Source organism: Balaenoptera acutorostrata, chromosome 15 (genome assembly GCF_949987535.1).
Source record: "Balaenoptera acutorostrata chromosome 15, mBalAcu1.1, whole genome shotgun sequence".
Lineage (NCBI taxonomy): Eukaryota > Metazoa > Chordata > Mammalia > Artiodactyla > Balaenopteridae > Balaenoptera > Balaenoptera acutorostrata.
This window is the reverse complement of record NC_080078.1, coordinates 56,366,169-56,375,878: the sequence shown is the minus strand read 5'-3', so window position 1 is coordinate 56,375,878 and position 9,710 is coordinate 56,366,169. Positions and strand designations below refer to the sequence as shown.

The 9,710-nt window shown below is 42.7% G+C and overlaps 1 non-coding gene across 1 annotated transcript; it reads right to left on the bottom strand.

The window, feature by feature from the left end:
• Positions 1-3,601: 3,601 nt before the first annotated feature.
• On the bottom strand, positions 3,602-3,674 carry TRNAR-CCU (transfer RNA arginine (anticodon CCU)). Its single transcript has one exon. It is a non-coding gene; the product is annotated as a tRNA-Arg (tRNA).
• Between the last annotated feature and the right edge of the window lie 6,036 nt (positions 3,675-9,710).

Sequence of the window (9,710 nt, the reverse complement as noted above, 5' to 3'; positions counted from 1 at the left end):
GATATTAAAGGACATGAATCAACTGCCAGATGAAAACATGCACAAGGCAAAGTCTCAGACAAAGGGGCTTCTGTTCTCATGGAGTGTGGGGCCCAGCATGATGGCACATGCAAGCACTTTGGTTCACCAACAAGGAAGCTCTCCAAACCCCATCCTTTGGGATTTTTATGGAGGCTTCATTACATAGTCATGATTGATTAATGAATTCAACTTCCAGCCCCTCTCCCTTCCCCAGAGGTCAGGGGATGAGACTGAAAGTTCCAGCTCTCCAATCATGTGGTTGGTTCCCCCAGCAACCAGCTCCCATCCTTAGGTGCTTTCAAAAGTCACCTTCTTAACATAAACTCAGTCAAAAGAGGTTTGTTCTGAATATCAAGGCAACTTTATCACTCTTAGGAAATTCCAAGGGTTTTAGGAGCTCTTTGCCAGAAACAGGGACAGAGACTAAATGTATATTTCTTATTATAAATCACAATATCACAGGCCACATACAAAAATGTTACATCAGAATGAGTGGTCCATTTAATCTAAAATTAAAATTTAATTTTAATTCTTCCCTCCTCTAGCCACATACTAAAATGTGAGCGGAACAGAACATGACCATTGTCGATGACACTTGCTAAAGTGTAAGAGTTGTGAACTCTTTGCTGGCTTTGTCCTGGCTTCAAAGGACAACTTTGGTTCCTGTTAGAAGAAGCCAAAGAGACTCCCATTTTCACTTGGATTGAGGTGAGAAGTTAAGCATGTGCTTGATGATTTTCATTCACACCCTCTCTTTGCTTGCCAGCCCCCAGGACCAGAGGGCATCTGCTGCAGACACAATTGTCTCTACTATTGTGATAAAGAATAATTTACTCTCAAGAGAGCAGTCACTGCCCTTTGAGAACTTGATATGGTTGGATCACACCTTGCTCCACCTAAACTCATCTGGGCTGGAAAACATACAGTTGGCACGTGGGAAGCCACAGATCTTGCGAGTTCACCCTGAGCGCTTGGGCCTCAGAGTAGTTAAGAAACTGCTTATCCTACAACCAAATGGCAACTCAGGTTGCCACATTCTTTTAAGCCCCCATGGGCATATGAGCTGACTTGTCAGCCAAGGCAAAAGTAAAATTATGTTTTAAATGAAATTGAGAACATGGGAGACAAAACAAGCAAAAGCAACTTTCTGTGGCTTCTTTAGCCTATGACATTTACTAAATATCTATGCTTCCTGTAGAAACCCACGCCTCTTGGAAACTGTTATTTGTCCTCCAGGAACAAGACTGACCCTGGGTAAAGTTTCAAAACAGATTCTCAGTAAACTTTTTGTATCCTCACTCATTGTAGTGTTTCTAAATTTTCAAAAAATATTAATTTTTAGAAATTGAAAGTGAAAAATTAGCAATTCTTTACTCATTATTATGGATTTCTTAAAATATTTCAATATATAAGAAACACACAGCTTAGTAGTATTTACAAAAAACTGTAGCCTATGGAAAATACCCAAACATTGTAAATGCCAGTGAACATAATTGAATAGTTTTTAAAAATAATCTAACATTTGAATTTAACCCAGCAAATGCTACACAATGTCATAGTTTTAATGTTCTCAAAAGTAAACCACCCACCCTCCTACTGGTTGAATGTCCTCCCTAATAATGATTCCCACATTTGGTTGCTCATCAGTCATTCACTCAGCAACATGCACTGAGCAGCCACAATGTACCAGGCCCTGTTCTAGGTGCCAGGAATAGAGTACAGAATGAAAAGGGCAAAAACCCCTGCCCTCACGGAGCTTGCAATCTAGTGGGAGAGGTAGGCAGCAAACAAATAAGTAAAATAAATGTGCTGTTTTACTAGTGGTAATAAGTACTTTGGAGAACAATAAATCTGGAGAAAGGATAAGGAGAGCTGGCAAAGTGGGAGAGGGGAGGTCTGGGAAGGCCTCACTGAAAAGGTGGCAATGAAGCCACAGAAAGTGCCAAGGATCTGAGGCAGAAGGATGCTTGGCATGTTTTAGGAAGAGCACAGAGGCCTGTGTGGCTGGAGCAGGGTGCATGAGAGGAGAAGTGAGAGGGGTAAAGGAAGCGAAATCATGAAAGGCTGGTTGTGAGTGAAATGGGAGCCATTGGAGCATTTTGAACAGAGCAGTGACATGACTAAATATTTCAGTCTCTGTCTGGCTGCTATATGGAGGATGGACTATAAAGAGACCAGAGTGGAGGCAGGGAGAGCAGTGAGGAGGCCATTCATTTAGCTAGCTGAGGGATGGTGGTGACTTGTAGTAGTGGTAGTAGTAGTTAGAGGTGGAAACCAGCAGTTAGATTCTGTACTTATTTTCAATTAAGAGTCTTCAGGATTTTCTAAAAGATCAGCTATTGGTGTGAGAGAATAGAGGAGTTGAGGATGACCCCAAGGCTTGTGGCAGAGCACCTGAAAATATGGAGACACCATTTACAGGAGTGAGGCCCCAAACTCTTAATCATACATTATATAATTTTGGGCTACAGTAGAGGTGGCTGAGGACAGAGACGAATCAGAAATAAGACTAGTCACAAGAAGTCAGACTCCAGATTGAGCCCGACCACATAGAAACGTGGCCTGATGCTGAACTCTGTGAATCTCTCCTAACAGAGGCTAAGAGGGGTCCTAAGATTCGGGCAAGGCTGAGCCCATAGGCACAGGGTAAAGTGTATTCGTTGTGGACAGTTGAGGTCAGCAGAGGCAGTCAAGTGACACCCCGAGACAAATACCTCCTTGACCCACTGAAGTTAGATCAAATGCTGTCAGGGGACAGAGATTTAAAAAGGCCTGCACCCTCCTCCTAGGAGTTCTGGAAGGGCTTCCCACCACGCACTTTGCAGTGTTCACAGAAATGTCCACTTCAGCAGCCCCACCTTCACCCCAAGAATATAATTATGGGAGTTATTGTTTCCGTGTGGAGCAAGAGCAGAGCTGGCCCACCAAGTGGGCCATAACCCACAGGTATGAGCTGAGAGATCCTGAGAAGGTCCTTAACTGAAGTGGGTCCCTGGGGAACCTCTCGCTGTGTGTGACATTGTACTCATGGATTCTCTCCCCTTGGAGAGAGGTTGCTCTAGGGACAGGTTGCTCTGAAATGCCTCCAGGAGTAATGTTGGCTTGGTTTGGAGCCTCCCAGCATTCATTAGCGCTTTGTAATAGCACATTTTGTACAGATTACCACTTCACTTTTAGAACTGGTATGGTGGGATGTTATCAGGTACTGAGACAGGAAGATGATGGAAGCTGGGTCATCTGGATGCTTACTCTAGAGCAGAATGACAAGGAGACAGAGTGTGGTCCCCAAGTTACTTCTTCCTCACCTCCCAAAGTTCTCTTGGTGTCTCCCTTTCGTCTAGAGGGCCCGGGAGAAATGGAAAAGAGAGTATGGAAACGAGAGGCTTGGGGGCCATTGACTGACTTGTCATTTCAATGCCTTCTCTGAGGCTTTCGTTGCCTCTTTGTGCCTTTTTAAAATTTATTTATTTATTTATTTGGCTGAGCTGGGTCTTAGTTGTGGTATGTGGGATCTTCGTTGCCACATGCAGGATCTTTAGCTGTGGCATGCGGGCTCTAAGTTGCAGCATGCGGGATCTAGTTCCCTGACCAGGGATCGAACCCAGGCCCCCTGCATTAGGAGCACGGAGTCTTAACCACTAGACCACCAGGGAAGTCCCTCTTTGTGCCCTTTTACCTCAAAACAAGAGGTAGCAGCATCCAAGAACACCCGTGTGTGGGTTTACTTAAAGCAGGGGGTAGGAACTTGTGTGTATGACACTCTGTCTCTTATATACTCTTCTTGTTTTCTTTCTTGCTCTACATTCCCACTGTCAAAACAGTGTTCAGTGTATCACAATAAAACACTTACTTATTATGCAAACAAACCATTGCTCTAGCTTTGAAGAAATATTGTCTATCCATTTCATGGCGTTTTGGGTGAATTCAGGAGTGGGGGTAATTCAAGTTCACTTTTCAGTGACTCAACCATTTCCCTTGAAGCAACTGCTGTCCTTCGTGCTGCTCTGGCCTTTCTTCAACCTCTCCTGGGGCTATAGATTCAGTGGGGCCTTTTGGATGCCCCTTTAATTCCTCTTCCACCTCTAGGCTAGAAACTGGCCCAAGATTCAGGTCTGATGAACCCTGAGACTTTTGCTTTAGTCTGCAGGAGCCGGGTACCACTTTGCCCCTTGGGTCATATGCCTGCAAAGGTTCTTTCTCCTTTCCTTAGTTAGCTATGAAGTCTGCCTTCACTTTACTTCTGGGGGGAAAAGACCAAATCCAGTAAGTCTTCCAATATTTATTTTCATACGTAATAGGATAATATGCCTTCTAAAAGACAAAATGTTGAGACTGGCCCATCCATTGGTAATTTAGTTTTAGGCAGTACTGAATTTGTATAGCAGGATAAAATTATTCGGTGCTGTTTTCTCAGCTTTGTGAGTGAATGCAAAAGAAAGGAAAGCAGCTAGGAAAGTGGGAGAAAGAGATGGAGAACAATCCTTTAATAAAACGGATAAGTGGCCCACTATATATATACATGTTACCCAGAACAAAAATATGGGCAATTACAATCTTGGGAGGTTTCTGATTATGCATATTTACTTAATGGTAATGGCTCCTTGAGGACCATTATGAATTACTGAGAAATAAAATATTCATAGGTATAAAACTGTAATTAGCCTACATGGAGTTTTTCTGGAGTTTACATCTACAGAATACATTTTTGTGAAGGAGAGGCCTGCCTGGGAGTTGGTATGCTCTAATCTTCATCATAAATAATTTAAAATTCAGCACCACCAAAAGAATGCCTCCTCTCAGAGCAAAGAGTGCTTATGAAGTCCACCAGATCTCTCAGAATCACGAGATGGAACCAACTTACATTTCATGACTCCTGAGGATGAGCACAGAGAAAAAGGCCAGACAGAGTACACGAGGGAGACTTCAGAACAATCAGCACAGGACTGCTTCTGCTTTCCAGTATCAGATATGTTGGCCTGAAGTTACTGTGATATCAAAGTCATGACCATTATTTCTGGCTTGTTGCTAGAAATTCCACAAATTGAGATACATATTTTGGAATGAAACCAAACTTCAAAAATCCCTATGAAGAGTGTCATATAGAGAAGGATTTTTCAGGAAAAGAGGAGAAATAGGCCCCTGGACATCAAGCCATCAGAGATAGAAAGAGGTTGCTCCTAAGAGGTGGAAAGAACCCAACGGAACAGGATGCAGGTCTTGACATCTCTGCTACTCACTGCTTGGCACAAGTGCTGGAAAAGGGGAGGACCACACCATCTGTGTGCTTCCACTAGGGACCCCACTCAAACTCCTCAACATTCACACCCACATTCCTCCCCTGCTTCTGGACTTGACAGAACTCCAAACCTCCTCTGATCTTTTGCATTAGTCCTATCTTAGGAGCTGTGATTTTTCTCCTTCACTCTCTACCTATCTGCTTTTATCTCTCGAGGATTCTTCATGATTTCTGGTCCTATTGGAGCATTCCCCCTTATACTACAGTACTCATATGTGTAAACAATGTGCAAGCATTTTTCTATCCTATGTTACACATAAACCATTTGAACATGATGAACTTGGCAGGTACACTCAGGAAACAGCTTCAATCTTCTCTTACAACTGTCTGCAAGCATTTCTGTCAAAGCTCCTTTTCTGACCCTTGAACAACATCTCAGGCAGAAACAATAGCTTTTCATTAACTCTGGACTATTACAATAGTCCAAACTTCTATTTTTCACCCAATTCAAAGCCCCTCTAACTCCCAGCTGCTGCCTGTCCTGGAACAAGTCATGGGGAAAAGGGAAGGGTTTGCCTCTCCTTTTGTTTCCTTGTTTCTTTCTTTCCTATCCTACCCCTCCCTTCAGCTCCTTCAGGTCTGGACCGAAGAAGAGGATGACAGAGACGGAGGAGGGTCCAGAGATGGCCAGTGTCGTCTGTGGTCCTCTGTTGGTTTTCAGTGCCCTCTATTGTGGCACACCTCCAGATGCTGGCTGGCCCTTTCACAGGGGACCTTTGTGGATTCATTAGAGTCCTCCATGGGAACCTCTTCACTCCTCCAGTCCCTGATGAGAGTGATGCTCTCTGACCTCTCACAACACCTCTCAGCTACCATTATCAGCACATCTCGGGGATCCCCTTGCTCCTTCAAGCAGGGGCTTTTGGGGGTGACTTGAGACCAGTAGCATTCTGTGGAGGCCATTTAGCCCAGGGAAAACTCTGCACATGCAGATGTTCCAGCTTCTGTCCTCTCCCCTTAACTTGCCATTGAGCCTGCTCCAGCTGACCTCCTGCCCACTCCACCTTGCTCACTTCACTTTCAAACTCTTGGGGACACAAATTAAATTGCCCTGTGATCTCCTTCCCACTCTCTTCTATTGGCATTGGAGCGAGTCTATGGGTTTCTGCAGCTCAGCAAGTGTCTGGCAAGGAAATGAGATATCAGTCTCCCTTCCTGCAGACAACTCCACTTTATGTTAGTTTCTTGCGGCCCCCAACTTGCCAGAGATAGGAAGAAGCATCATGAAACAGTACAGGGCTCCCTACAAACTCTCTTCAAAAAAGTTCTTTCTCCAACCAGTCCCTTTATAGTTTTGCATTTCTAGGTTTGTATCTGTAGTGTTCCCTTACACAGACTTGTGAGTGATACCCACTGTGCCAGTTTGGCCCCCTGTTAACAAGTCTTGTAGAAATGTGACTGGCTTCTCTCTTTGAAACATGTGAGTACTTAAAACCCATGTTGCCTAGCTTTGAGGCTTCAGTCAAAAGTCAGACATAATAAGAAAAATTCTATTTAACATCCTGCTCTATGTTTGTGAATGTATGTGTCATCATTCAACTTTCCCAAAAAGCAGACCCTGAGACAAAGATTTGACTGCAAGTAATTTATCTGGAGATAATCCCAAGAAACAGCAGTGGAGAGTAGAGAAGAAAAACAGGAAAGGAAAGTCAGCCATAAAGAGCTTGCTATCAAGAAAATTTCCACTGTGTGTAACTAAGCTCAGTCTTGCTGGGAAACTCTCAGGGCCTACGTAGAATACATACCTCTGAGGGAGCTGTGAATCTGGGGTGTTTATACACCTCATGTTTGGGTGAGGGCTGCTCCTGGGGGTCTTGATTCCTCAGCATTTCCAACTTGCCATTTGCACAGCTCTGTTTGCTCTGGTGACCAGAGAGAGCTATCGGCAAAGAAATGCAGATCTTGGCCATTGGAAATCAAGCCAGTGTGCTCCAAAATGGTAAGAATGCGGGAAATTAAGGAAATGGGCAGAAAACCAGCAGCATCTGCTGCAGTGTGTGTGTGTGTGTGTGTGTGTGTGTGTGTGTGTTTGTGTGTGTGTGTGTGTATGTTGGGAGGAGGAACATATGAGAGACCAGCAAGCAGCCTTCATTCTAGATCCTTACCATGCGATATGTTGCTAACTATAATAGATTTGTCAAGCACCTAATGGTCTTATCAACCCATCAGACCCAAATCATAGTTATCTCCCCTAGTTCTCAATATCTATTTCTTGCTTTCTCTCCAGTATATAAACAAATAAGTGCACCTGTTCATCTAATTTTCTGCAAACCCCAATTGAAGAGGAAGATCCCCTGTTTTGTCACACCTGAATGGTTGTAGCTCTATCTCTTGACCTCTTTTTTTTTTTTTTTGGCTGTGTTGTGCAGAATTCAGGATCTTAGTTCCCCAACCAGGGATCAAACCCGTGCCCTCTGTATTGGGAGCGAGGAGTCTTAACCACTGGACCACCAGGGAAGTCCCATCTCTTGACCTCTTTTTAGAAATGTTAATATATATCTTCTTGCAAGCTATATGGAGTTATATTACCCATAATTTAGTGGGTTAAAAAATAGTTTCTATCTTCTCTTAAGATGAAGATTTGATTCATGATTTCTTAATTATGTCAAAATGTATTAGGAATCTAACCTGACATAAGAAACCAGGTACTAAATGTATTGTAGGATCATCTAAGGAAAACTACTTATTGACATGGTCTTTATTAGGAAAAAACCTTAAAGTCACAGAGATAAATGTTTATCTTATTGGCCACAAACACAGGGAATTCTGTAGATGTACATCTGCAGGGCAGCAGTTTCCATGGTAATGCCATTTTCCTGGCATGCCATGCTCTCTCACCCTCCTTTGTAGACCTGGAGTCTACCCTACACTTCTCCCATCTTTACTCTCTGACTAGTGAACTCTGCTAGAGCAGGGGGAGGAGTATATTTCCTTTTGCCATTAATGTTGGGATTAACCCTGTAATCTGCTATAGCCAGTGTAATATGTATATACTATAGTCCTTGATATATAGTAAACATTTATATATGCAAATGAAATGAATTCATAAATTTTGAGAGAAAAATCTAAATTCAGAACCTGTATTGCTAACCTGTGGTTTTGAACTACATGCCATTTTTTTGTCTGTTTGCTTCCTGATTCCTTCCTCTGTTCTGTACTGCTGGAGAGACTGGCCCTTGCAAACTATATTTTACAGTCTTCCCTGTCAGTCTTTCCCAGGTATGTTCAGCCACTAAGAGGTACTTGCACTGAAAGAAAGGAGAAGTCAGTGTCTTTAACCCCCTTTCTCTTCTTGGGAGGAAGGGGATGCATCTCTAGCAGTGGCTGCTTCTCTTCTGTGGTTCTAGCTCCCTTCCTCCATGGCCCCATGGCCTTTGTAGCTTGTAAAGCTTCCCACTCCTACCAGGTGGTCCATGTTTCTGGGGTCCAGAGAAGACACATCCTTTCTTTACCCAGCATTCCCTCAGGGCGTAGCAACTGCCTGCAGTTAACAATCTCTGCGTCTCCTCATTTTCTCCTATTTGCTTTTCAGCTTTTCTAATCCTTGAGTATTATTTCCTGTATTAAATTCCCTCTGGTAGTTTCATTTTCCTGGCTGGGTCCTGATGGATTGCCTATTTCAGGAGCCATGTGCAAAGCTATGTTTTTTTCTGAACCCTGGTTCCTAAGGGAGATTTGCTTTCCTCCTTAATTCTTCTTTGAGAGCATTCCTGAGAAATGTTCTTCCTTATGGCTTCTTTTCTTTTCCTATAATAATAGTATTCTGTACAACTTGAGATAAAATTATATCCAGAACAACATCAGCAATCAAAAAGCTACGTCAGCCCACTATTGTAAAGATGTCATCTGTTCCCAAATTGATCCACAGATTAAAGATGCCAGCTGTTACCAAATTGATCTATAGATTTGATGCAATTCCTATCAAAATCCTCAGAGTTTTTCATGAAAATTGAAAACTGATTCTAAAATTTATATGAAAATGCAAAGGGCCAAGAATAACCAATAACATCCTAAAGAAAAACAAGGTGAGAAGACCTTTTCCACCAGATATCAAGACTTATTTAAAAGCTATGGTGATAGAGAAAGTATGGTACTGCTCCAAGGATAAACAAATAGACCACTGAAATGGAATGGACTGATATTCTAGAACAGTCCAGAAACATACCCATACACATACAAAAAACTCCAGGTTTTTTTCAAAGTTAAACTACAGAGCAGGTGGGAAATATGGTCATTTCAGGAAAAAAAAAAAATTCCCAGAACAATTAGGTGGTGATATGGTTTAAAAAAAAAAAAGTGACTGTACCCCTATCTCATACCATGCTTATTCTAAAGCCCTGTTTCCTAAGGAAAATATTGATTTCCTCTGTCATCCTGCTTTGAGAGAATTCCT